Source organism: Nyctereutes procyonoides, unplaced genomic scaffold (assembly GCF_905146905.1).
Source record: "Nyctereutes procyonoides isolate TBG_1078 unplaced genomic scaffold, NYPRO_anot_genome, whole genome shotgun sequence".
NCBI lineage: Eukaryota > Metazoa > Chordata > Mammalia > Carnivora > Canidae > Nyctereutes > Nyctereutes procyonoides.
Genome location: NW_026575117.1, coordinates 1,219,171 through 1,247,060, shown reverse-complemented (window position 1 = coordinate 1,247,060; position 27,890 = coordinate 1,219,171). Strand labels below are relative to the sequence as shown.

At 55.1% G+C, this 27,890-nt stretch overlaps 1 long non-coding RNA gene and 1 other non-coding gene across 10 annotated transcripts in view; both read left to right on the top strand.

The window, feature by feature from the left end:
• The window catches only part of LOC129515293 (uncharacterized), a 77,332-nt gene that overhangs the window by 21,615 nt on the left and 27,827 nt on the right, over window positions 1–27,890 (top strand). The gene's annotated exons all lie outside the window — the stretch shown is intronic.
• On the top strand, window positions 20,071–20,144 carry TRNAR-UCU (transfer RNA arginine (anticodon UCU)). Its single transcript has one exon. It is a non-coding gene; the product is annotated as a tRNA-Arg (tRNA).

Sequence of the window (27,890 nt, the reverse complement as noted above, 5' to 3'; positions counted from 1 at the left end):
ACTGCTCGGCGATTTGTATTTAGGATGAACAGTAGCTGTTCGAGGCCCACGGGGCGACACGGAGTTCTTTGCAGTCTGTGCTCCCTTGGGCGTTCCCGAGCCTTCAGGGCCGCGTGCGTGACACCCGCTGTGCAGGCAGGTGTGATCATCTCTGAGCCGCAGGTGGAGCAAATGGCCCGAGGACACAGAGCCGCGGCTGGGAGATCCCGGGTTCAGATCCAGGTTCGTCCTACCCCGGAGCCCACGTGGTGAGCTCCCGGAATTTGCCAGAAGACTGTTAGGGAGGAGGTCATGGGGGCCTCTGTCCTGCAGGAGGGCCGACCTGAGGGATTAGAGGAGGACGAGGACGGATCCGGGAGGAGGCTGGGCAGGGGGGAGGCAGCGGGACCGGGGGAGCACGGAGGGGGTCGCACACCAGCTCCAAGTCATCGGGGGGTGGAACGGACATGCGCTGAGACCGGGGACCGTTTTTTTGCGGTAAGTTCAGGCAAACATAAAATCCCGCAATACCCGCGTGGGCCCCTATTGCTTCAGCGACAGGCTGGTCGATGTATTTCAGAAAGACGGCGGGCACACATAATCATCTGCAAACAAAAAGGCACATTTCTGGTTCCTTGGGTGCCCGCAGCCTCCCCAGCACGAGTCCCCTGTCCTCCCCCTCGCGTCCAGCAGTATGGGGTGGCTCGTCATTTCCAAATGCGCGGTGTTGCGTCATGCCCCTGTGTCTTCGCACGTGCCATTTCCTATGACTGGATCGCCCGTCTCATTAATTCCGATGAAACTGGTGCTTGTGTTTATCTCCCCAACCTGATGAGGTGCCGCTGCCTCTGAGAAGTTTTCTCGGCAGGGGTGCTCACCCCTCGCCGGGCGCTGCGGCCCTGAGGAACGCCCGCACCCCTGGCCTGGGCAGCCTCTCGCGGAGCTGCAGGTCCTCGTCTGCGTGGCTCCCTTCGCTGTGGGCTCTTTGAGGGCAGGAGTGATAGTTCATGAAGCTTCCGATTCCCAGCGCCTAGCGTGGGAGCTGAAACATAGTAGCTTCCCAGTTAATTCTACTGGATTTGGCTGAAATAGTGTATTTACAAGCTCACGGGCTTGATGAACCGCATTCCTCCAGAAGTATGGATGTGTACGCAGCCAGCCGCGTTTCCTGGGCCTGCTCCCTGCAGGTATGTACGGATTCAAGTAGATATGAAGTGTCCAAAATAAGTTGAATCGTTCTAATACACAGGTCCACGTCTTTCTGGCCACTTATCCAACACGCATGTTTGTTCTCCTAGGAATGGGGTTGAGAGCTTGCCAACATCCTTCTGCATGGATCTTTGGGCGGGGGTGGAAGATCTTCATCCTTTGAGGATGGCTTTTGATTTTGATATTGATTTGATTTTTGAATATTTGATATTCAAAAAAATATTTGATATTTGAAAATAGCCGGAAAAAAAAAAGAAAAAGAAAATAGCCGGGCGTCCGTAGGATCCGAGGCGTGTTGGGTATGTGGTGGCTAGCGTTGGGTACGTGGTGGCTTGTGTTGGGTACGTGGTGGCTCGTCTTGGGTAATACAGAAGTGGGATTTGGCTGTGAACTAGTAGTGAATGACTTACAAGTTGACTAATAGGATGGTTCCTTTTTTTTAAATTTTTATTTATTTATGATAGTCACACACACACACACACACACACACACACACACAGAGAGGCAGGGACACAGGCAGAGGGAGAAGCAGGCTCCATGCACTGGGAGCACGATGTGGGATTCGATCCCGGGTCTTCAGGATCGTGCCCCGAGCCAAAGGCAGGCGCCAAACCACTGCACCACCCAGGGATCCCTAATAGGATGGTTCTTAAGGCAGTTCCCAAAGACACGTTCTAGAAGATGTCTGACCAAGGGCATTCGGGTCCATTTGTCCATACAGACAGGATGAAGCAAGAGGGCCGTCACGGTGTAGTCACAGCTGGTGGACGTACATGCTTGGATATAAGGACACGAAAGATCATGTGGTCAAGAACGGAACCCTTCTCCTTTACCTGTAGCTGCAGGGTCTTTATGTGCAATGCACGATGCTACTTGAAATCAGGTGTTTTGTTGCAATCTATACTATATATATATATTTTAAAGATTTTATTTATTTATTCATGAGAGACACAGAGAGAGGCAGAGACATAGGCAGAGGAAGAAGCAGGCTCCATGCAGGGGGCCCGATGTGGGACTCCATCCCGGGTCTCCAGGATCACGCCCTGGGCTGAAGGTGGCGCTAAACTGCTGAGCCACCTCGGCTGCCCCAATCTATACTATATTAAAAAAAAAAATCTGTAAACACCCAGGTTTAATTTTTTTTTCAGCCATGAAATAAAATGACCAGTGGATGTTCTTAACCCCGTCTCCAATTTCCACCCCAGTTTTGAGTCTTATTCTCTCCATGAGGACATACATGCAAGTCAGGGATAGGATAATACTCAGGGATGCAAAATGCTTGGTAATTAAGACCGGTCTGACAGTAATGGTTTGCTTTTTTAGAATCATACGATAGGAGTGAATGTTAAAAAATGCTACAACAAAATGTCAGTGTCTGGTGCCGGGCTCTTGAGATGAGCAAGTCTGAAACTAACCTTTAAGGAGCTCCCAGTCCAGTCGGGAAGATCGGCGTGTAAACCTATAATCACCGCGCCGTGAGGTACATACCGTGGTGCGATTCCAGATACGGCCCCGTAGGGTCACGGGAGGGGCGGAGATCGTCACATCTGCACGAAACGTTGAGGAATGACCAGCAGTCGGCCAGGGACGAGAAGGAAGAAGGCCCGAACCAAAGCGGGGAGAGGGTGCGTGCCAGACAGCAGGAAAGCGAGAAGCAGCCGGGCCCCTTGTCGCTAGGTTGTGAAAGGAATCCGTGCCAGGGACCACCCCTGAGTCTGCAGCCCAGGAGCCGCTGGCGGGGTTCAGGCAGGGAAATGTCGGTGCTGGGTTTGCATGTTAGAGCGATGACTCGGGCAGCACACAGCTGGACGGATGGACGGATGGGTGGACGGACAGATGGATACCATCATGTGCTTCGGGAGGCTGGCCCTTGGGGGACCACCGATGCGGGACCACGACCTGGAGTAGGGCTCATCTGACGCCGTGGGCCGGGTAGAGACAGCCCCCGGAGTGCTCGCACCGCGTTAGGGCCCCGCTGCCGGCACCCCGCGTGGACCGCGCTGTGCAGACAGCAGTTCCAAGCTGCGTAGACGAAGCGGGTAGGCACGCTGACCAGCCTCCCTGGCTTGCCGAGGACTGCGGCACCTCCCAGGACCTCCAGCGCTACGGTTGGAAAAGTCCTGGACGTCCCGGGACTGTTGGTCCGCAGGCAGTTCCTCGGTGGCATCTGTTGCTCGGACCATCTCCCTGGCAACCTGCTGGGGGTCATCTCCAGGGCGGACCCCGGGAGAAGGAAAGCGGAGTTATTCTATGTTTCAGGGGAGGGTGGAGGGTGGAGGGTGGGAAGGAGCAGGGGGCAGCCGTGATTCAGAAAAGCTAGGCCGGTTGAATAGAAAAGAGAGAAGGGAGGCTAAGTGGGAGGCCGAGCGTGGGGGCCCCACCTCCGCTCTCCGCCATCCCGGGCTCTCTGCAGGCGGGGGGGGGGGGGGGGGAGCGCGGCAGACTCAAAAGAGCAGGCCTTGCAGAGAAGGAACATGTATATTTAGCTTTTCCTCCACACACCCGTGCCTGCCTCTATTATTCCTTCGACGTCCGCGGAGGGCCCCCTGTGCACGCGCCGGGTCATTTGCTCTTCACCTACGACTCGCAGGTGGCGTCGCTCCCGTTTTACAGGTGAGAAGAGCAAGTCTCCAGAAATGCGGTCACTTCCTTCGGGTCGCCCATGAGGCGGGCACAGCTGGGATCTTGGCTCAGCTGCGTCTCCCGAATGCTGGGTCCTTCCCAGGAAGCCAGTCCCCCCCGCCGCCCCCCAACACTGCCACCGCCCCCGTTACAGACAATACGGATACTCCGGGCATTCTGCGTCTGCGTCTCGGCAAGTGCCGCCCGGTGAGGCCCAGACCCTGGCCGTCCTGAGAAACAACACGGCGCGGCCCGCGTCTCCCCACGGAGACCCCGCTGGTTCGGAAGAGCGTCCACAGTGTGCATAGCTCATTACAATACCGTTGTGCTCGGCTTTTTTTTTTAATATTTTATTTATTTATTCATGAGAGACACAGAGAGAGAGGCAGAGACACAGGCAGAGGGAGAAGCAGGCTCCACGCAGGGAGCCCGATGCGAGACTCGATCCCGGGACCCCAGGGTCACTTCCTGGGCCGAAGGCGAATGCTCAAACACTGGGCCACCTGGGCTGCCCTGTGTTGGGCTTTAAAAGCAACACATTAAAAAAAAAAATGACACATAACTGCGTTTTTCAGCAAGCCCTGCGCAGTCTGGCCCTTGGCTCCGCCTCTGCCCCCCGTGACCTGAAGGCCACAGGCCCAAACCTTGGAGCCCGAGCCTTCCTCTCCGCTCTTGTTGCCCGTCCCAGCTTCCCCGTCGCCGTCGCCTCCCAGGAGCGGCCCTCCCGCTGCCCTGCAAGCGCCCGTCACTCCAGGCTACAATGTCGGTGACGCGTCTCCGGCTTGAGTGCCCGTCGTCCGTGCCGCTTCTGCCCGTAGATGGAAGCTCTACCAGGAAGGAGGCCCCGCCGACCCAGACCGAAGGCATGCTGCGGGGGGCCGAAGGACATCAGCCACAACAGGGTCCGGCGCGTAGTGGGTGCTTATTAAGTGTCTGTGTAAATGCGCGAAACACTGTCACTCACGGCGCGAACAGTGTGGCCGTGTTATGTGACCTTAGGGTCTCAGGCCCCAAGCAAGCCTCTCTGGCCCTGAAGCTCTCCCGTCGGGTTCTAATGCCTGGCCCCCGCGGCCCCATCTGCTCCTAGAGCCTTTGTAAGCCCTAAGATCCAGAGCTCGCTACCCTTGCCTGCAGTGCTCCTGGCCGGGCCCACCTGGTGAGGTTTGCCAGCAGACTCCAACTCAGGGGTCTTCGGGGACCGGTGCCCCCGCCGCGCCTGCTGCTGCGTGGGGAACGGAGGGCGACGCCCTTGGGGGGCTTTGCAGTCCTGTGAGCCTGGCCGGGGGGGGGAGTGGGGGGGCTCGATGGGCGGGAATGACTGCGTGTCCGGCCCGACGAGTGCGCGTCACACAAGCTCTAGGAGCCAGTGCTGGCTCATCGGCCAGGCGGGCCGGGCGGGGCGCCCCTTCCTTTATCTGAGGTCAGTCTTTTCACCTGTTAGACGTGACACGTCACCATCCAGCGGCCACCTTGGCTTGTGGTGAAGAGCGAGGATGTTCACATTCACGTACAGCCCCTGGCTGAGGACCCCAGGGTGTGAGGGCCGGTGCCGTCCAGGTGCCCCCCTCAGAACGGGGGTGTGAGGGCTGGTACCCATCCAGGTACCCCCCCTCGGAGCAGGGGTGTGAGGGCCGGTACTTTCCACCTGGGGCCCCCTAGGCCTTTGCCCTGTCCCGAGCTCCGAGCTTCGGGTCTCCAGCTGCCTTCCCAGTCCGCCCCAGTCCATCCATCCGGATCCTGCTCTCTGCTACCCTCCCGTGGCCGCCCGACCCTGCACCGTTCCCGGTCCTCTGCTCCCTCGCTGTGGCCGCTCGGCTGTAGTGCAGCCTCTCCCCGCTCCCTGGCCAGGGGCCCCAGGCCTCTGTGACACACACACACACACACACACACACACACACACACACCACGGTTCAGTTTAATGGCAGCTCCTCTTGTCAGGCAACGGCTTGTCAGTTCTCCCAACTGCCCTGATCCGTGAGAGACACTGTCGGAGACGGAGACAGGTTGGGAGTTTGGGTGCCAGGAAGGTGGCTCGGGGCTTCAAACCCCATGATCTGTAGCTTTGTTCTGCACAAAGTTCTCTGACCCATGAGTGCAGAGACAACACTATGTTGCCATAGGGTTTTTTGTTTTGTTTTTTTTAAAGATTTCATTTATTTGTGTGAGAGCGAGAGACAGAGGGCAGGCGGAGGGGCAGAGGGACAGGGAGAAGCGGGCTCTCTGCCGAGCAGGGGGCCCGACGTGGACCCTGGGGTCATGACCTGAGCCCAAGGCAGACCCCTAACCCACTGAGCCACCCAGGCCCCCGCCTTAGGTTATTTAGTCATAGAAATCCTCTCCTTTTGCCCCCTGAGTCTCTGTAGTCTCTGCTAGCACGTCTCCCACTTGCAGGCTGTCTGGCAAGAGGCACGAAGGGTTACGGGGGATCCGGAGAGTGCAGGGCTGTGTTTGAAAGGCTTTGAGGATGAGAATAAAGGGAAACTCATCTGGTGGTGCGGCTTTAAACCAAATTTGAGAGCGTAGGACTCAACTACCAGACACTAAAGAGGCTCGTGTTTTTGGGTTTTTTTTTTTGAGAGAGTGTAGGGAGGGGTGGAGGGACGGAGGGAAAAGGAGACAGGATCCCAAGCAGGCTCCGTGTCCAGCACAGAACCTGATGCGGAGCTCGATCTCACCACCCTGAGATCACGACTTGAGCCAAAGCCAGGAGTGGGATGCTTAACCCACTGAGCCACCAGGCGCCCCGGCACAGTCTTATCTTTATCCCGCTGTCGGCAAGAAATTTTTTTTTAAGATTTTATTTATTTATTTAGTTAGTTATTTATTATTTATTTATTTTTTTATTTTTTATTTACGATAGGCATAAAGAGAGAGAGAGAGAGGCAGAGAGAGAAGCAGGCTCCATGCAGGGAGCTGGATGCGGGCCTCGATCCCGGGACTCCAGGATCACGCCCTGGGCCAAAGGCAGGCGCGAAACTACTGAGCCACCCAGGGATCCCTTGGCAAGAAAATATTCGTAGCAGGATTTGTTGTGTGATTGAATTGGTGTTTTAAGGATTAACCCTCAGATTCCCAGTGACAAAGGTGTTAATTCCTTCTCCCTCTACATCTGTAAATTCAGTGCAATGCCATGAAAATAAATTTGGTTTTGAAGGTTTTACGTATTTATTTGAGAGGCAAAGAATGAGAAGAATGAGAGAGACACAGAGAGAGAGCAAGAGAAAGGACAGGCAAGGGGAGGAGCAGAAGCAGACTCCACGCTGAGCGGAGCCCACTGCGAAACCATGACCTGAGCTGAAATCAAGAGTTGAACCACCCAAGTAACCCCCAATATTTTATTTTTATTTTATTTTATTTTATGGGTTGATGCTGACATTCCTGTAGGAGAGAAAGTCAAGAATAGCCATATACATACATATATATATTTATTATATATTTGTATATATCATATTTAACATATAAATATAAAAATTATATTTATTTATTATTATATATTATATAAAATTTTTAGTATATATTATACATAATATTTATTATTATATATTTTATATAATTTTTATTACATATTATATATAATTTTTATATTTATATATTAAATAAATTAATATATATAAATTTATAAACATATAAAATATTTAAATATTTAAATTTATAAATATATTATTATATCTTATATATTATTATATATTATGTTACATAATATATAATAATAAATAAATATAATTTTAAATATAATTTTAAATAGAATCTTAAATAAATAAATATAATTTTAAATAAATATAATTTTATATTTATATTATATATTAAATAAATATATAAATATATAATTATATGTATAATAAATATAAATAAATATATAATATATATATATAAATATATTTAAATATTTAAATATTTTAATATATTTTTATGTATATATTTTAACACATTGGGTTGCGGAGGTTGGGGAGAAGGTGCTCCAGCTACCCTAAGTTACTGTAAAATCATAGCCATGAACACACTGACGTATTGCATATGTCCAGGAACACACGAACAGTTCAGTGGAACGGGAACAGGATCGTGGTCACACGAGTAATGTGGAAACTGAGTGCATGAGAACCATATACTACACCGGACACTACGCTTCTAATCCATGACTAAGGGTTGTCCTGTTTGAGAATGATATTAGAATAGGCGGTAATCTATGCCGTCGGAGTGCGGCAGGTTGAGGACCCCCCCCCACCTTATACTATATACAAAACTAACTTTCAGCTGAACTGCAGCACTGAATTTTATACAGAAAATGAACCAAAAGAAATAGTTAAACACCATAGAAAAAATATCTTTAATCTCAGAGTGTCAAAGGCCTTCCTAAGCCGGACACAAAACCCAGAATCCATGAAAGAAAGGACTGACCAGTTTTACTGCTTGATTTTTTTTTTTTTAATGATATAAACGTAGATACCACAGACAAAAATTTGAAAGTAAGTTACGGTCTGGGGACATTTTATTTGCGACACATATAACAAAGTGTTAGACAGATGACATGCAAAAAATCTAATAAATATACATAAAAAGCCAAACAATCCGAAAGGAAAGTAGACGGGATACGAGTAGGGATTTTCAGGAGGAGAAACAGTTATCTATTAAACACCTGAAAACATGGTCAGCTGCATTTGGATTTACAAGGTAAAGCAACATGGACGGGGCCTCTGGGGGCCTCAGTGGTTGGGCGTCTGCCTTCGGCCCAGGGCGTGACCCCGGGGTCCTGGGATCGAGTCCCGCATCAGGCTTCCTGCATGGAGCCTGCTTCTCCCTCCGCCTGTGTCTCTGCCTCTCTCTCTGTGTCTCTCATGGATAAATAAATAAAATCTTAAAAAAATAAATTAAAGGAACACAGAGACCTGAGATTGTTAAAAAGTATTGGAGACCGAAGGGTGCCTGGGTGACGCGGCTGGTTAAGCCGTGGGACTCTTGGTTTCAGCTTGGTCATGATCTCAGGGTCATGGGGTCGAGCCCCAGGTCGAGCTCCACACACCCTGAGGGCAGAGCTTGTGTGAGGTTCTCTCTCCCTGTCCCCCTACCCCTCCTGCTTGTACGCTCGCTCCCTCCCTCTCTCTAAATAAATAAAGATTTTTAAGAAAGTATCCAAGACCTTTCAGATTGTTAAAAAAATTAAAATGATGGATCACATCCAGTGTTGGCAAGTGTTTGGGGAAATAGGCACCTTCATTGATCGTCGGTGAGACAGCAAATTGGGGCAGCCGTCTTGGAGGTCCTTTGGCAGAATGCGTCAGCATTAAAAATCGAAACACCCGAGGTGCCATCTCCACAAACCTATGCTATACGTCTAGTCACACATGAGCGCCGCAATTTATGTGCGTAGATGTGAATCGTGTCGTTGTTTCCGGTGGTGACAAATGGCAAGCGCCCTAAATATCCATCAATAGCGAATCGGGTAAATGAATTATACTCTATCCGTACTTTGTAATAACACATAACGGTTAAAAAGGATGAGGCGAATTTGTAAATCCCAACTTGGAAAGATAACCGAGAGGTATCATTAGGCGGGAATACAAAGACAGTACATGTGCTGTCATCCTTTTTGGTGTCAAATAGGGAAGAAGCCTAAAGGACGCGTGTGCCTGGGTCACGTTGCATCTCCGCATAAATGCGCGGTTAAGCATGCGAACGGCGACTCGGCTGGCTGTGGGGCTTGGGACAAGGCGCTTAACCTCCCCGGACTTTATTCTCCCTGCATGGACAACAGGGACGATCACGGTCACCCGGATCCCCCAGGGATCAATATAGTACGAGCCTTTAATCAATCAATCTGTTCAAAGTTCTTCAGATAGGATGCGGCGCGTGGTGGACCCTCAGCGAGAGCTCCTGTGTTTCAGCCGGATACTCAGCTTGGAAAATTATGATTTCTGGAGTGGGAGTGAGATGGAAGTCATACGGGTGGGACTGTAATTTAGACGATATACTTAATTTTTTTTAAAGATTTATTTATTTATTTATTTTTATTCATGATAGACACAGAGAGAGAGGCAGAGACACAGGCAGAGGGAGAAGCAGGCTCCATGCACCGGGAGCCCGACGTGGGATTCGATCCCGGGTCTCCAGGATCGCGCCCTGGGCCAAAGGCAGGCACCAAACCGCTGTGCCACCCGGGGATCCCCTTAATTTGTTTTATAGTGATCATACGCTGTGTGCTGGGTGATTAAAAAAATGATTTCTGAAGCTTAGTCTAAGGCTATCTGTTCAAAGATATTTCTAGAAATGCATAGAAGTCAGGCACTTCTGAGCTGGGGCGGGGGCATTGGGAACACAGAGCAGGTGCCGCGTTTGGTGTTGGCAAGGGAGCGGGGGGACGCAGAGGCCTCTCTCAGGTCCGGGGCTCAAGAGATTGATGGGGAGCACGCGGGGCCTGAATGGTGGAGTCGGGACTCTTCGTAGGAGGTTGTCTTTGGGGATGAAGATGCGTTTTTGTTTACCCTGTGTTTGAGGTCAGGCTTCTGGGACCCGGCTAGCGGGGAGTGTCGGGGACAGAGCTGACGGTGTGGGTGCCTGCCGCCTGGCGGGCGAACAGCGGACAAAGTCCTAGGTTCTGGGATCCCACTTTAGGGTTCCCACGTCATAGTTCCATGATAAAATAAACAAGCATGGTGTTCTGGAACGGTCCCTAGGCCTGGGGCACAGACACCCATTCTAGTCAGCCGTTTAGCTGTTTAGCCATCCCCCCTCCCCCCCCCAGCAAACATGTGTCCAGTAACTGCCACCTGCCAGGTGCCGCTCAGACCTCGAGATGCAAGGGGCGCCCGCAGCTCACGTCCAGCAGGAGGTGGACATGCAGGTGCAGGGCACGGGGCGGGGCAGCAAGGTGTGCAGCTGGGGGCACAGGCTGTGGGGGGGCAGGTCGCAGGGGGGCAGGCTGCAGGGGGGCAGGCCCGTGGGGGGTAGATCTTGCAGGAGAGGAGGGGAGGGAGCTGAGGCTGTCGGGAGGAGCAGCAGTTTGCAGGGGGATGTGAGAGTAGCAGAGGGAAGAGGAGACAGCGCCACCAACCAAGGCCCCACCGGAGCAGGGTTGGGGTTTGCACGCATGCACGTTCTTCAATTTTAGGGATTTGGGAGTATCTCGCATGGTGCATGCGAGGCTGGGATCGGGCGGGCATGAGCGCAGGCCTTGGGCCACAGGGGCAGGTTGCCGGCTCCCGGGTCTTCTCTAGGCCGCCGAGGATCATCCAGGGGCCCTGGTTCCAGAAGCATCGCTGCTGCTTGGCGACTGTGGGGCAGGTGGTGGAAGGGACAGGGCCAGCTGCCAGCTGCAGATGCCAATGAGGTTGTTGGAGTCTTTGCACAGCCCTGCCCAGAGTGGGGACTGCGGGACTCGAAGGCCAGGGAGCTGCGGGGACATGGGTCTGTGGGGACATGGGGCTGTGGGGATGTGGGGCTGCGGGGACGGCGATACAGGGACATGGGGCTGTGGGGCTGCGGGGCTGCAGGGCTGCGGGGACGAGGACACGGGGATGCGGGGCTGTGGGGACACAGGGCTGCAGGGACATGGGGCTGCAGGGATGTGGGGGCTGTGGGGACGTGGGCTGTGGGGACACGGGGCTACGGGGCTGCAGAGCTGCGGGGCTGCGAGGACGAGGCGCACCAGGCAGAGGCAGGCACGGGGCACCCAGAGGCTGGTCCTGTCACCCTGGCACTGCTTCCTATTGAATTGGCCTTGTCCCTTCAATTGACCGAGTGCGGCCAGTTGTGGGACGGGGTGCAGACCTTGGCGGGGCCTAGAGCCCCCTTAGTCTGCTCCCCGCCTCCCCCATGGGGTGACACTGCGGCCTCCCCCTGCCCCGGAGCGGCCCCCGGCTGTCCCCGCGCCCCAGCTGTGCTCCCGGCCTCGGCGACCCCCCAGTTGTCCCAGTTACGGAGCAGCACGAGGGCTGGGGTGTGTCCTTGTCCCACAGTCTCCTCTCCGCCCGGTAGTTTCCCCACAGGTGTGCACAGGTCCACGCATGAGCCACCCCTACCTTTGCTCCCGTGGACACCTGCCTGTCCTTCCTGCAGCTTCTGGGCGGCTCCAGCGGAGCCCAGCCTGGTCTGTCCACAGTCCACAGTCTGTTTCTGCCGCAGGTCAGGCCACTTTGTTTTGTGATTGGTTTTCGTCCCTGCCGGTGGCGTGAAAGCGGCTGGATGTGGTGTCTCCAGCTCCTTCGTGTCCCCAGCGTCTGGCACATCTCTTGGCACCTAGTCCACGCTCATGGGCTCGCGGGATCAATATGTGAATAATGGAGGAGGTAGTGGAGCCACCGTGAAGGCGGCCGTGAGGAGCAGAAGGGCTGTGGGGAAACGGGAGTTCGCATTTACCCATTTTCTCCTTGAAATGCCCGTGGGGACTCCCGTGGGGGTGGTTGTTGCAAGGTCGCTGGCTGGGCCAGGCCGGCTGTCAGGTGCCGTCAGGGCAGGCTCAGCTCTGTGCCGGGGCTGCTCTTTCCGGTAATTGAGGGAGAAAATAGAAGAAAAGAGGGGCCACGCGCACTTCAGGGCGGAGTGTCTGATAACCCACGGAGGAAATCGATTTACTTTTTTTTTAAAGATTTATTTATTTCTTTATTCATGAGAGAGAGAGAGAGAGAGAGGCAGAAAATTAGGCAGAGAGAGAAGCAGGCTCCCTGCGGGGATCCCGACGTGGGACTCGATCCCGGGACCTTGGGGTCACTCCCTGGGCCGAAGGCAGATGCTCCACCGCGGAGCCCCCGGCCCGGGCGGCCCAAGGTGGCCGTTCTTAACTTGGGCGGACCCTGAGGTCAACAGGCACCCCGAGCCTCAGAGAGGTTCCTTTAGGCGCTCACCGTCACACGGCAAAGTCCAGGAGCTGGGATTCGAACCTTGGTCCATCCTGACTCGAACGTCTCTGTGTTTTTCCAATTGAACCAGAGCCGTTTGTCTATTTTTGTAATATTGGATAAGTCATTTAATTTCTATGGGCATGAGTTTACTAATCTATGTAATTACAGATGAGAGAGTTGACAAAAATTATAGACTAGAGAAATACACAGAATAAAGAGCATTCACCCACTTAGCGTTATCAATCCAATCTTCAAACTAGTTTTGTTTTTAATTTATAAAAGTAATAAGAGCGTATGGTAAAAATTCAACTAATGCAAAAGGTCACAGATGAAACTTAATTATTTTATTTTATTTTTTTAAGATTTTATTATTCATGAGACACACAGAGAGAGGCAGAGACATAGGCGGAGGGAGAAGCAGGCTCCATGCAGGGAGCCCGACGCGGGACTCGATCCCGGGACCCCAGAGTCACGCCCTGGGCTGAAGGCAGACGCTCAACCACTGAGCCGCCCAGGGATCCCATACTTAATTATTTTATTTTTTATTTATTTTTAAAAAAAAATTTAAAACTTTTTTTACTTAATTATTTTATTATTATTATTTTTTACTTAATTATTTTAAAATCTCTTCCCATTTTGAGCATTCAGTGAGCGATTCCAGGGCGACACTACTTGATCCTTTTGATTCCCTCATTTTGAGGAATGACCGACGACAGAGCACAGCATCACTTCCCCACACTTGGCACAGAGAGCCTGGGGGAGGGGGGTGACCCCGCGGTGGCTACAAAGCCTGGATGGGAGTCCTGGGACCCGCTGCAGCTCTGGGCGACCAGATGACTGGCCTTGATCTTATTTATCTGGACGTTGGTTTCCTCGGGTGACTGAGGGAGAATGAGCTGCTGAGGGGAGAAGGCGGGGGGGGGGGCTTGCTCACTCTCACCAGGCGCCGCCCTGCGCCCGTGGCCCTCCCACACCCACCTGCCCTCCTGTCCCTGGGGCACCCCCCTCGATGGCAAGGGCAGGGACGCATGGGGCAGGTGTCCGACCAGTGTCGTGAGACGCCCAGCGCTCTGCACCTGCCACCTGTGGACGCCTGCCCTTGGCGGTGCAGAGATCAGGGCAGCATCACAGGCTCTGCTCAGCCCTGCACATCCCGGCTGGTGACTCTGGGCCGCAAGCCTTACAGGGCGGCCTTGATGGAGGTTTTCCTTTTTGTTAAAGGAGGATAATGACCCTCACTCTTTGCACAATCTAGGAGAGTTCTGATGAAGTGAGATAAAGAATTAAAAATACTTTTATCCTCATTGTGCTTCCCGTTAATACTGTTTCTTAGACTCTGACGGACAGCGGGAGGCAGGCCACGGGGAAATCCAGCCACTTCCTTTTGAAGGAGGAGAAGCTGCGCCTGGAGGAGATTAACCGGCTTACTCGAAATAAGATGCTTCCCCTTGAGCCTGTTTTCGGTGTGGGGGCGGACCGCGCGCCGGAACAGCCTTAAGCAGGCCAGTCCCACGTAGGCTGCGGCCAGCCCTCGTGTAAGCACGCTGACCCGTTGGACGGGGCCCCCCTGTGAGGACGGCGATGGTCCCTGGGATGGAGAGGGTCCTGGTCACACTTCCTGTGCCCACTGATGCCTTGTAACAGAGCAACACCTGTCTCCTCTCGCTGTTGCAGAGTCTGCATAGGATGCTCACCTGTGGGCCCCTTCCAGGCTGAATGGGAAGTGGAGCCAAGGTGGCAAAGGACAAAGACATCCCCTTTACTCTTGTTAGGCACAATCGGTGTTCTCCAGCCCCTGGGCCTGTTGCCAGAGTCATTGACGTTTTAAGGGTCTGTCTTCTAAGCCTCTGGCCTCTGGCCTAGGGTGTCTGCCGTTTTATGGACCAGGGTCCCTGTGGTGGCCTCAAAGGGAGCCTGTTTGCAGCTCATCCCCGAGGTCACTCGGGGCTGGGGGATCAGCAGAGCCCAATCAGGGCCCCCCCGGCTTTAAAGCCAGGGATGCATGCATGGAGCTCCAGGCACGGAAGCAAAGCAGACATGGGTTGTAGAGCAGGATGCTCCTCGGACATCGGAGGTGAGCCGGGAAGAGGGAGGGACAGGACCTGGCTCTGCAAGGACAGGGCAGAAGGAGGGTCAGCGGAACAGACCCTATGGACTGAGGATTTGGGAAGCGGGGGAGACGTGGACGAAAAGGCTGAGGGGGCATAGGGAGGTCTGAGAGCAAGATTTAGAGGAAGGGCTGAAGGGGCAAGACTTCAGAGCAAGTGGCAGGGCACAGTCATCTCGGGTGCAGTCTCCTGGGAGACTCCGAGAGCCCCACAGCCGGGCGTGCTGGGGGCAGAGGCAGGAGCGGCAGGCTGAGCACCCTGGACGCCAGGGGGGCAGTAGTGTCAGAGCAGACAGGTGGGGTGTGGCCAAGAAATCGGGCAGGTCAAGGATAGACCCCGAGGGGAAGGATTAGGGAACACCAAATGCTCATGGAAAGCCAGGAGAAGGGAAATGGGCGGGAGCATGGAGAGGTACCCACGGGGGTGGGGGATCTAAGTCAGGACGTGACCTCAGGTGATGCACCTGCCCTGCAGGAGAAGGAGAAACGGACGGGGTGGCAAGAAGACACTCTGGGAAGAGGGGGCTGGGAGCTAGTACTCAACGCACACGAGGACAGTGGCATGAGGTCAGGGCTGCAGGCCTAGAGGGAGAGCCTGGATTCTAATGAAGAGAAGGGGCGACTGAGCTGGAGGGGTAGCACCGGGGATCCATCCCCTCACTTGCTGGGAAGTCGGGGTGAAGCAGAGAGAACATCTCCCTCCCAATTCCCAGACAGATCTGAGGGGACGTGATGGCTCACCGCCCGTCCTCTCAGCAGAGGCTGCTGGGTTCTGGCTTCCTCGCACTTCTCGACCAAACAGAGAATTTATATTCCTGGAGCGCGCTCTCTAGAATTCCCTTCTAGACAATTTCCCAGGGGAGGCCGACAGGGGAGGAGCATAGAGGCCAGCAGGAAGATTCCATCTCCACATTCTTCACCCTTCCTCAGACTCCCTTGGGGGAGGACCTCTGCGTGGACTCCGTTGTGACCTTGACTAGTGCCTGGAGGTCAGCCCATCGTCAGGACAGATTGGGCCCAGGTCCACCTTTGGGAGGACCCGTGAGTAACCCATTGTCCTGGGCTAGACCTGGAATGGATGTGATGATTCAGGTAGAGCTTGCCCTCACTTGTCCTCCTTTGGCTTGACTCTCAGGCCCCCTCATTACCTGGATCACCTCAGTTCTTCCATCTTAGAGGATAGGAAAGGGGGCCGGGAGGGGATAAGCAATAAGCAATCTTCAGCCAGGCTCTTCGGCTGAGGATGGAAGGAAAGAAAACACCTTAGGAACATAAAGGCTTCATTATGACGAGTTAGAAATATGCATGAGAAGAGGAGACTCATGAGCACACACCTATTTACGCACTAGGGCAAATAGAAGGAGAACTGGTCTAAACAACTGGGTATTATACACTTTTCTGAACCTTGCTTCTCATGCACCAATTTCTCACAGAAACCCACGCCCACCCCAAGCCAACAGTAACATAGCTCTAACTCTGTGTAGTGGCTGCATCCTGAGCCATGGTACAAATATCCCATAGGTCAGCCACTTTTCAAGCAACAAACATCTGTATTTTCAATATTTTGCCGCTATGGTGGTACAATAAACAGGGCAAGACCCCACAAGGATGAAAAGTCTGGAAAAGAACTGATGGAGCTTTGATGTAGAAGGATGTCCATGTTCCCCTTCTTTAAGGGACGGGGAATTATGAGCTGACCCTCTGCTAGTTGTGCAGAGTGGGCCTGACCCCACAGGGCTCCTTCCCAGCCTCCTGAGGGGGGAGGGTGGAGGTTAGAAAAAGGGACAGGAAGCTGGTAGTGACTGAGACATAGAGCAGGGAATATGGAAACCATGCCTAGAGGATGTGCCCATGGTGGACATGGAGGAACGAGGTCCGGGACATTGCAGGCCCTGGAAGATGAGACCATCACGTGTAAACGCTGTGTTGTCCAAGTGTCCAGTTCACAGTTTTGCTCCATCTGAATCCCTTAGCAGTTAGAACACGGGCTGGTGGGGCTAGGCCCCCAGGGAAGTGGGGAGTAAGACCACAGTAAGGTGTAGGATGCGGCTTTTATTCGTTCCTGGGCCAGTGGGAGACATTTTGGGGCCACTTATCATAGGTATCCCGGCCACACTTTATGAATGAAATAGTGTATGAACATCACCAGTTTGTGGGGTCAAAGGGTGGGGTGTGTTCAGTTAGAGACATGAAGAATGCTTAAAGTCACAGCTCTTTGGAGAATTTTTTTTTAAGGATTTTATTTATTTATTCATGAAAGACACACAGAGAGAGGGGCAGGGGCACAGGCAGAGGGAGAAGCAGGCTCCATGCTGGGAGCCCGATGCGGGACTCCGTCCCAGGACCCCGGGGTGACGTCCTGGGCCGAAGGCAGACGCTCAACCACTGAGCCACCCAGGCGTCCCATCTTTGGAGAATTAAATCGGTACTAAAACGTTAGGAAGGGGAGCTCAGGGTCTGCATAAGGCAAAGGGCACACTTAGTTTCAAAGAAGAAAACGTCCCAACCATTCTGAATGGCCCGGCCTCACCTTTCCTGCCTTATTAAGACGCTCTTTGATCCTTCCCCTCCTTATTTCTAAATCAAAAACCAAGCTTCGAGACACCATTCACCTCGCCAAGGAGCGTTAGCAGATTCATGAAAGAGCACGTGAAACAAGAAATGTCGGAGGCCGCTCTGATTCGAAAAAAGCCCTTTTGGGCAGTGCAGAGGATTTTTGTCCATTAGACATTCTGAGTAGGCGGGAAGCCCGGAAAGGGTTTTATACTTGTTTTTTGTTTTGTTTTGTTTTTGCTGGAAAGGGGAGATTGCTGTGGGAGTGAGGGGAAGATGAAGGAAGGTTATTCAAGAGGAAGGAGGCGACTCAGGCAGCCGAGTCCAGGCTTGTTACTCACGGGGCCGAGGCAGGAAGCGGGTGACAATGTCTGCACCACGGAGCCTCAATTAACCTTTATCTGTGGCATTTGTCATTGCCCCTAATGTATAACGAGGAGGCGGAAGGCTGAGAAGTTAATTTTCACAGGGTTTTGGGGCAAGTGAGCTACAGTTTCCTCCTGCAGCTGGAGCTTTCTGCCACCAGAGCACTTGGGAACTTGACCCCTGCCCTCGTGGGCAATAGGATGGACTTTGTCTTTTCTCCCATACACCTCGCGGGGCAGTTCCCGTGTTGAGATTTGCATGCAGGATCCTTGAGGGTGAGACCGTGTCATTATCCCCCCGCCCCGTTGTCATCCGGAGGCTCTGGGAAGCTGCTGGGGGAGCTGGGACTCTTCATCCAGGGCTTGGAGAGCACGGGACGCCTCAGAGGCAACGAAGCTTTGGGCAAAGCTCAGGAGACAGAGATTTCTTGGATCTAGGACATATTTACGAGGAGTGTGTGTGTGTGTCTGAGAGAACTTCGAGCCTGGTGGGACGTGGCCTGAGGACCTGTTTTGCTTCTTTGCTTCCGCGTGGTTCCTGCTTGCGTGTGGGCTCAAGCTTCCCTTTACAGGCACGGTGCACCTGCCAACGAGCCCACCCACCTGTTGCTGTCCTGTCCCATTGGCGCCTTGGGACTAGTCGCCCACGGGATCTGGCCAGCCGTGGAGCTGGGGGTCAGGCTTTTGGAGCGTCTTGAGCAGGCGGATTGAGAAAGGCCCATTCTGTGCCCTCTTGCTTCGTGTTTAGTGTAGACGCACCCGCCAGCCTCCCTGTTCTGAGCTCCCGGGTCTGTGTCGCTGGGGGGGGGGGTAGGGCCGGGGGGGGGTTGCTTTCCCCCCGGGGGCTGGTATTCTCCTTGCCTGGCCTGGCCTAGCCAAAGCACCTCGTCCTGTTCTTGCCCAGTTCTTGCCCAGATCGCGTTCTTGGGGCTGCGTGAACTCAGCGGGCAGGGGAGGGTGAGGTTCGGCCCCCCGGGGTCTTAGAGTTCCAGGGGCCCTTCGATATTTTCCAGTCTGAGCGTTGGGTGCGTTCACGTTGCTCCTCACGGGCCCTCCAGCTGGTCTCACAGGTTAGAAAGGAGCCTCTGGAGTTGGGATTGGTGTTGGGATCCGTGTTGGGATCCGTGTTGGGATCGGTGTTGGGGATCAGTGTCAGTCGGCCTCTCCAGAGGGGCGGGCGAAAGAAGCACGTCCAGGGAGGGAAGGCGGGAGGGTCTGTGGGGGGGGGGGGGCTGGCAAGCGCTGAATCAGCCTTTAAATCAGTGCATTGTCATGGGGAACATAGAGGCCAATTGTCCCCTGGTGTGTGAGGGGCGATCAAACAGGAGAGGGAGGGAGAGGCCTGAAGGTGAGGTCCGAAGGACAGAAGGACGAGGACTAGCAGTTCAGGAGAACCAGCTCGGTGGCACCTGTAACCCCCAGGGGTCAGGGACTGCATCTTCCCGGGGAAGCTTTTAAAAATAGGGACTGTTTTGTTGGGTGTGGGCGGGGTATGGGGGTGGTCATGAGTGCCAAGGTATGGACAGACGGACGGCTGGCCAGCGTGGCGGTCCCGGGGTGCCCGAGGAAGCCTCCCTGGAACTGGGCTGTCCTGGGGACAACTGATGGCATCAGCCTTGGGGCTGGGGAAGGTGGGGGAAGGGGCAGGTAGTGTCCGTGGAGGGCTGAGCACCACCTGTGGTTCAGTGGGGAGCCGCCTGCCCGCCTGTGCCCTCCTCCCTGGATGCCCCCTTCCTCCCTGCTCTCGCTCGCGCTCTCACACTCACCACTCTCCCGTCTCCTCCCCATCCATGCAATTCCAGTGAAGACACTGAAGCCACAGCACACAGACCCCGGGTACCGCTGGCCCAGGCTTGACAGATGCCGCCCCCGGAGCTGAGACCGCGCCCAGGGTCCCCGAGCTGAGCGCTGCTCCCCGGCCTGGCCCTGTGGCGCAGCCCCTCAGCACCCCGCTGCTTTCTGGGAGCAGCTCCTTTGTGTCGGGATCCGGGGCTTTCCGGAATCCCCAGCTTTGCGGGCCCGGCCCCCCGAGAGAGCTTGGGGGGGCCTGGGGTGAAACCACAGAAAGGGAGAGGGGTGGAGGCGCAGCGGGCTGGTGCGGCGTCATTAACATGAGAATACCCAGCCAGCGTCCTCCGGGATGCAGAGGAGGGAGCCAGCGCTCCCGGCACCCTCGGGGCCTCTGGGGCGGCAATGACCGGCGCCCCGTTCCCGCGGTCCCCCGGGACCCGGACCCCCAGCACTGGGGAGAGCGCGACCGAGCCGGCGGGTGGATCTCCACTCCAGATTTTCCAGCTGTCCCTGCCCCCCCACTGCTCGGGAGCGAGCAGGATGCCGAGATGGCTGGTGATGCAGAAGGTATGTGCTTTTTCAGTTCTGGTGCTGATGCTGTGTGTGTGGTGAGGTCTCTGTGGCGCAATGGACGAGCGCGCTGGACTTCTAATCCAGAGGTTCCGGGTTCGAGTCCCGGCAGAGATGGTCACCTGGCAGGTGCCTCTTTTATTTTGTGTGCCATCACGCCAGGTTGCTAATTGTCTTTCTGCATCCCTGGAGGTTCTGGGGAAGAGAAAGGAAACCCCTTTCCTCGGGAATCCAGGACCTCCTCTCCTTTTCCCTTCCCTCCCCCTTCGGTCTCTCTCTGTTCCTCCTTCATTGTCTAGCGAAGGCTCAGACGCCTGCCGCCCGGCTCTGCTCAGCCAGACTGACACAGCCTTTGACTCCTTTGCTCCCTGGGAGGAGCCCTGGCACACAGGGGCCGGGGTGCCAGGCCACGGGCTCTGGGACCACTGTGGCTCCCTCCTTCCCCTCTGAGAACGCAGCAGCACAGGCTGACCCAGCTGCCCGGGGGGACGCGTCCAGCCGTGCTCTAAGGTGAGGGTCCCCTTGACCGGGGTGCACCAGGAGCCCAATGGGGCATGCAGAGGACCATTCATTCACCAGCTTTCTCGTTCCTGGGGCCTGGGGCTTTCGTGCCGAAGCTCATCACTCGCATTCTCGCCGACAAGGTGAGCTGCTCGCCTTGCTTTGTCTCTGTGAAGCAGACAGCGGCGCAGCAGCTCACGTGTTACCAGTGGTGGACGACCCTGTCCTGGGAAACTCAAGGGTCTCCGGCAGCTGTGAGGAGTTGGTGGCCTTTCCCGTTTGCAGGGCGAGCTCGGGTGGGGGGGGGCGGTGTGGGGGGTTGTTCCCGTAACTCCCCGTTCCCGTCAAGACCTCTCCTCACCCCTCTCTCGTCCTGCCTTCCCTTCTGCTCCCCGTTCCCGCCTCATCTGATGGCCCATATTCTGCAAGGTGGGGAGCCTGGGTTTCTCTTCCGGGCTGGGCTGGCTGTCTCTCCCTTGCACATTGTGGCCTCCAGCCTAGTAGCGAGAGGGAGCTGCCCATGCCAGGAAGTAACCTCTGCCCCAGGTGAGCCCAGGACACCTGAGACGCACACCTGTCCTCCCTCTGCTGGGGAGTCAGCATCTCTCCCCCTGGGGCTCTGCAGGGGCGTCCAGCAGACACAGCCCCGCACGGGGCGAGGGGGCCGAGAGGTGGGAGTGGATAGGGCAGAGAGGAAGATTCTGGGGGGAGACTCATGTTTGCCACCTGTAGGGCACCTACCTACCTGCACGTTTGTAGCAAACGGAGACAAGTGTGGTGGTAACTTCCGGGGTCTTAAGATCCTCGCACTCAGAGCCCACGAAGCGTGACCGTCCCGAGTTCTTTGGGCAGAACATCAATTCGGATATTAGCAATCCCCACCTGCCCCGTGGGTGTGCCCTTCGGGAGATGCTGGCGCGGACCAGAAATTCCCAGGCAGACCCGTCTGAGGTCTTTCCTTTACTGTTGGCTCTGCCTATGCAGGAGATATTTTGCTTTTTGCTTTAAGGTTTGGCCTGAGAGGAAAGATGGGCGCATGTCGGGTGGGGTGGGGTGGGGAGGTGCTTTGGCAGAGCAGCGTTTCACCTTCTTCAGCTCCGTCCATAAAACCCCGTCATCCTGCTTCCCCTTCACTGAAGTTCTCTCGTAACAGGGCTGCTCCCAGCGAGAGGTAGGGAGGTTGTCCCTGTACCACTGTTCAAGGTCAGGGCAAGGGTACACATTCACTGGGACCCGTCCCAAGGTTTGCTCGATTCTAGAAGCTTCCTAGGAATGAAGGCTTCATGAAATTGTAGGGGCAGGGGGTTGGGGGTGGAAAGCAGGGGAGGGGACGCGAGCCCAAGCAGGCGCTGAACTGAAATTTGTTGAAATTTGTCTGATCAGCGTGCAGCGTAGCCAAGGTCCTCAGGTGAGGCTCGCTGCCCGGGGAGGGGTTAAAGCCCGTGGACAGCCCCCCAAACCCGGTTCCCGCCCATCATTTCCATTTTAGACCTCGGCTTTCGAAGACCTGGGTTCAAGAAAACCTGTCTGAACTTGGAGTGCTTATTTAGAACCACACGGTGGTCTTGTGCATCGTCCAGGTGGGAACGTGAGAAGGTCCGGGGTGCGGCTCTGCCCAGGTGCACAGGCCGTGTCAGGGGTGCCCTCGTCTCTCTGCAGCCTGCCCGAAGCGGGCCTGGTGGCCACGCGGGGAAAAGGAAGGATGTTGCACACCCAGCTGTGTGCCATCGGCTGGGGCTGACACGGACCCCTACTCCCCCGGAAAGAGGATGGGCTGGACTTTCCAGCGGGTAGACAAGGCCTCCAGAGCCCAGATGTTTCCTCTGGGTCTTCAATGGGAGCCGCATCTCCACCAGGTATGTAGAGGCCCCTGCTAGCTCCACCACGCAAGGGAACTAGAAGCTTCCACTTACTCACAGGTCAGCCAGCCTTCCGCTGCCTCTGCCTCAGAGGCGTGGTGTCCTGGGCCCCAGAGGAAGGCTATCGCCAGCCCCACAGTCAAGATTTCCTACATTGGTCCACGTTTCTTTATATGAGAGGATAGTTTTCTTCCTGACACATGAGAGATGAGTCCTGATTGACTATCATGATCCCTGTATTGTAAAGACACGCGGGAGGGTACAATAGAAATCGGTGTTTTTTTCTTTTTTCTTTTTTTCTTATAAAGTCACTTCACTGGAGGACTCGAACGCTTCCACGGTGCTGGGGTTGGTCATTCATTACAAAGTGTGCAGGCAAGATGTGCCTTATTTATTATTGTATTCTCAGTGCCTGAAGTATGGTAGGCAGCTGATGGATATATTTAAAGAATTACTGCTGACTTAGATTGGCTATAAATCATGTAGATGGGAGAGAAAGCAATGTAGCTTGTAGGGATTGGGAACGCAGGCAATATCTTCGCCATTTAATTTTTCACTTTGCAAATATTCATCAGGCTCCTGCTTCCTGCCGCTTTCCAGGTCCCAGGTGGTGGGATCCACAACAGCATCACCCACTTCTCACATGGGGTGCGTGTGCCCACGGGATAAGGGGGCGTGTGCCCACGGGATAAGGGGGATAAGGGACAGGGGGGCAAAGACCTTTATGACAACATTGTGGGTAGAGGTACTTGTAGGAGGAACCTAAGTGAGGGTAAGAGGTAGACTGATGAGAGGCACGGTAACCATGGAAGACTTTCACAGGAGGTGACTTCCGGGTGACGAATGAGGGGAATGAGGGGAATCAGAGAGGTCGGTTAGGCCCGGAGGGTGGGCATTCCAAACAGAGGAAGAGCCAGAGCAGAGACCTGCAGGCGGGCGCTGGCTGCATGGCTTTAGAGGACAGCACCAAGGTCATGTATGGTTGGGGCAGAGAGAGAGACGGGGACACTGGTTCAGGCATTAGCACGGGGCACAAGGGGACGCCCGGGTGGCTCAGCGGTTGAGCATCTGCCTCAGGCTCAGGGTGTGACCCTGGGGTCCAGATCGAGTCCGGCGTTGGGCTCCCCGTACGGAGCCTGCTTCTCCCTCTGCCTGTATTTCTGCCTCTTTCTCTGTGTCTCTCATGAATAAATAAATAAAATCTTAAAAAAAAAATACGGGGCACGTGGTACAGGGTGATGTGCTCGGCCCTGTCACACCTGACTCTGCCCTGTGAAACAAGTCCAGGATTGGCTCGCTTCTCCTTTACTTTCCAGCAATGAAGTTCGTAGGGAACGTAAGCTTCCTGTGCACAGAATTAAATTAATATAATATATCCTCATGGTGCTAAAATAAAAGTAAATTTGCAATCATTGATTTGCACGCCACGCCAGGAGTCTTACACCTACATGAACGGTCACCGTCAGAGCCACAGCTGAAGATATATATGACTAAAAAGTCGTCACGGGTCTCATGTAGCAGCGGTGTTGTGATTTTCCAAACTGGTGGACCCTGTCATAAAGTTGTGATTAAAACAAATTCGGTCTTTTTGCAAAGGTCGCAGCGTTTTGCATTCATGGATAGTTTAGGGCGTTTTAAAACCGTTTTCTAGCCCTTTGCATTTATACGTAAAAACAAGTTAGATTCTAAGCCCATGTACCAATGGGGAGCTTTTCAGCAAGTCCTTCAAAAGAAGGGAAAAATTAGAGAGGGAGATAAACCACGAGAGACTCCTAACTCTGGGAAACACACAAAGTTGTTGCAGAAGGGGAGGTGGGATTAGTCTCGGGGTCCAAGTCCCTGCTCCGCTGTGTCGGGTATACTTGGACCCAAGCTCAAGCTTGTAAATAAACCCTCTTGTGTTTGCATCAAAAAAAAAGGGGGGGGAGTGGGTGGGTTGGGGCAGTTGGGGTGACTGGGTGACAGGCACTGAAGAGGGCACTTGATGGCTTGACGGGATGAGCACTGGGTGCTCATTATACTATATGTTGGCAAATTGAATTTAAATAAAAACAGATGTAAAAAAGAAAAGTCTGGAAAAAATAAATAAAAAGGTACTACTTGTCAAAAAAAACCCCACAAAAAACAGAAAAACAACAACAGTGCAAAAAATAAAAAGAAAAATAAATAAAAAGATAAAAGAAGTGCAAACATGAGGGAGGAGTGTCCCTTGGGTGAAGTCACCTGCCCATTGTGGGACACACAAGCTCCTGGTCCCCTTCCTCTCTACAGCCAGTTGTGGCCACCGAACAAAAATGACAAATTGTTTTTTTTTTTTTCAAAAATGACAAATTGACCAAACCAAAAACCACACCAGATTGTCAAAAACACTTGCCCAGCACTGGCTTCGGGCTTGTGTAGGACAGGCTTTCCTTCCTGTGCTAATGTAAACCATCAATGGGAAAAAAAAGAAAGAAAGAAAGAAAGAAAGAAAGAAAGAAAGAAAGAAAGAAAGAAAGAAAGAAAGAAAACCATCAGTGGGTTTTCGTGGAGGAGTGATGGAACCTCATTCACATGTTACGAGGCTAATTTTGGCTGTTGGTGAAGATTGTGTGGTTGGGACAGGGCGAGCCCGCGGGTCTGCTGGGTGCGCGGCCTTCTCGCAGCAGCCAGGTGTGGCCCCGTGGTTCCCAAGTGCCTGTGCGGGTGGCACCTGCAGCCGAGAGTTGCAGAGCAGCGTCCACCTGCAGATGTGATTTACTGTCTCTGGAGAGCTCAATTGGCGTGGATCACTTACGTCTTGTCTGAGAGTTAATTACTTTTATTTACTGCCATTGCAATGGCTGTCCCCGACTAGCACAAACGCGCATTTTGTTTGTGTTTGGAAGCCACGGCAGAGGGAACTTACTCCCCCAAACATTATTTCGGCGTTTACGTCCTCGGTGATTTCCATAAATTACAGTGGAACAGGATGTGTCGAAGCCCCCCCCCCTCCGTGTCCTCCTTAGGAGGTGGCTCTTTGTGCTGCTGCGCCGCTGACGAGGACCGAGGACCGTGAGGGGGGTTCCCGTGACGGCTCGGTGGTGGGACGCGCATAGGGCGCGAGGCGCTGGAAGCAGAAGCTCTGCGGGGGAGGCGACAGCCTGGGGACAGCCGACCTGGGTCTGAGGCCCCGCTGCGTACTGGCAGGGTGACCCGGGCACGAGGCGTCTGGAGCCCCGAGTTCTGCACCTAGAGATGAGCCGGGCAGTTCCTAGACGAGAAGGTGAAGTGGGAACATGCTGGACAGTCAGATGCACAGCAGGGGCCACCACGCGAGGCAGCGTCCTCTGCTTGTGGACAGGCTTCCAACCATCGGGCTGGTTTCCTGGACACCGCGGTGAGGATGTGGGGGCTTGGCCACCGGCCGCCTGTTGCTGTCCCTGGGAAGTGGCCATGCCTGGGGGGGGTGTCGGGGAGACGCAGTTACCCTCTGCGAGTGCGTCCTCCCCCGCGGTGGCTGTGGGGGATCCTCGTGCGAGTGGCGTGGGGAGCAGGCCTGTGCAGGCCTGAGGAGAAGCCCCCGGGAGGCCTCCTGGGCCAGCCAAGCAGGGCTTCAAAGCCTGGGATGCGGCTCGTCGGTCCCCAGGGTGCAGGTGGAGGGTACGGAGCGGGGCTCCGGGGCTCCCGGGCTCCTGGCCTTACCCTTCCCGGGAGCGATCCCCCCCCGCAGCCCCGCTGCATCCCTGGGGACCACTAATGCCCCCCACAGTCTTCTCTTTCTCCTGACGCATCTATAGGCCACCTTTCTGGAGAGAGAGGCGCCCTCCAGATTTGCAGGCAATTTAGGACCAGTCACCATTTATTTTGAAAGAATACAAACCTTTTCTTTTTCGTTTCCAATTATGCACAGACTTCTGTGTTTTCAAAATTGCGCCACGTAAGCGCGCTCCTAACAGCGGAGGGCAGTGAGCGCTGACCCCGGGCGCCCGAGCGGAGGCCAGGCGGCCCTCCCAAGCCCGGCGTTCCCTTGACGTCTCGTGCTGTGTGCCACGTTCTAGGACAGACCGGGGGCTCTGCTTCCTTATATCTGCACTTTTTATTTTTTAAAGACTTTATTTATTTATTCATGAGAGACACAGAGAGAGAGAAAGAGCCGGAGACACTGGCAAAGGGAGAAGCAGGCCCCATGCGGGGACTCGATCCCGGGTCTCCAGGATCACACCCCGGGCCAAAGGTGGCGCTAAACCGCTGGGCCACCGGGGCTGCCCTATATCTGCTCTTTTAAAGTAGGAAAACAATTAGCCGGCCCTAAATCTGTTGGTGAAAGTGGTGCCTGGCGTGCAAGGATTTGGTCACAGATTGGAAATGGTAGAAAGAGGAGGGGGCCTGCCCAGGACGGCGCCACGATGTCTGGCTCGCATCCCGCTGACCAAGACGAGAAACTGTCAAGAGGAAGAGCAGGTTCAGCGCAGAAGATGGTGAGCCCAGCTTCGGTGCCTTGGGGCTCTCCAAGGGGTGCAGGGTATGTGTGAGGCCGGGAGCTGGGCCTGGGTCAGCTTCAGGGCGCTGCCTGCGTAGCGGGGACCCAGACCTCTGCATGAGGTCACCTGGCAGGAGGTGCATACTGAGAGGGGCTGGGACAGGCCAAGCTCCCAGGTCTGGGAGAGGAGGAGAAGGGATGTGTGTGGGGGGGAGGAGGATGGAGATGAGGCCAAGAGCGCTGCCCAGGGGCCCAGGGGCTTAGGTTAAGTGGCCTGGGGGTCGGTGGAGAGACTGGGGAGGAGCTGGGCGGAGCAGGTGGGGGGTGGGGGGTGTGATGAGCCCAGTGGCAGCTCCCAGGAGGCTGGCTGGGGAGCGGGGCGGGGGTGGGGGGCCAGGGGGAGCCAGCCAAGGCTTTTTTCCTTGGAGCTCCGATGATGGACACTCGCAAATGGGACCGCGCTGGCCGGCGAGGTTGGTGGACCCTGCCGGCGCCGCCTGCAGCACGTGCTCGGGGTGGGGTGTGCTCGGGGTGGGGTGTCGTGGCGGAGCCCGGGCCCTCGCCATCCGCGGGGAGGGACGCGGGGCCGGGGAGGGTTGGGAGGCCCGAGGGGAGGCTGGTGCCCTGCCCGGGGAGCGCGCCCTGCCGCGCCTGCAGCGAGCGCTATGCACCTGCGGTGGGCCGCGCACCTGGCACCTGGCGGCGGGAGGACGGGGCCAGGTGAGCACGGGGCAGCCCCCCCTGCAAGGCGGCCTCCTCTGAGATGAGTCACGTCGTCCCCAGAGAGGGTGGGAAGAGGAGGGGCGCACGGAAGGGCGGGGGGGTCACTGTGCGGGACGCGGGGGGCCCTGGAGGCGATGGCCTGACCCCGAGCAGGGGCCTCCTTGCGCCCCCATCGCGCGCAAATGCGCACCTCGGGCTTAGCGTGGGGCTGCGGCGCTGTGGTCCTGGCGGGGGAGCGGGTGCCCGCGTGTGCGTGGGTGTGCCCGCGTGTGCGTGGGTGTGCCCGCGTGTGCGCCTCGCCCACCGCTGGCTGCAAGCGTGAGTGTGCGCGGAACGTGC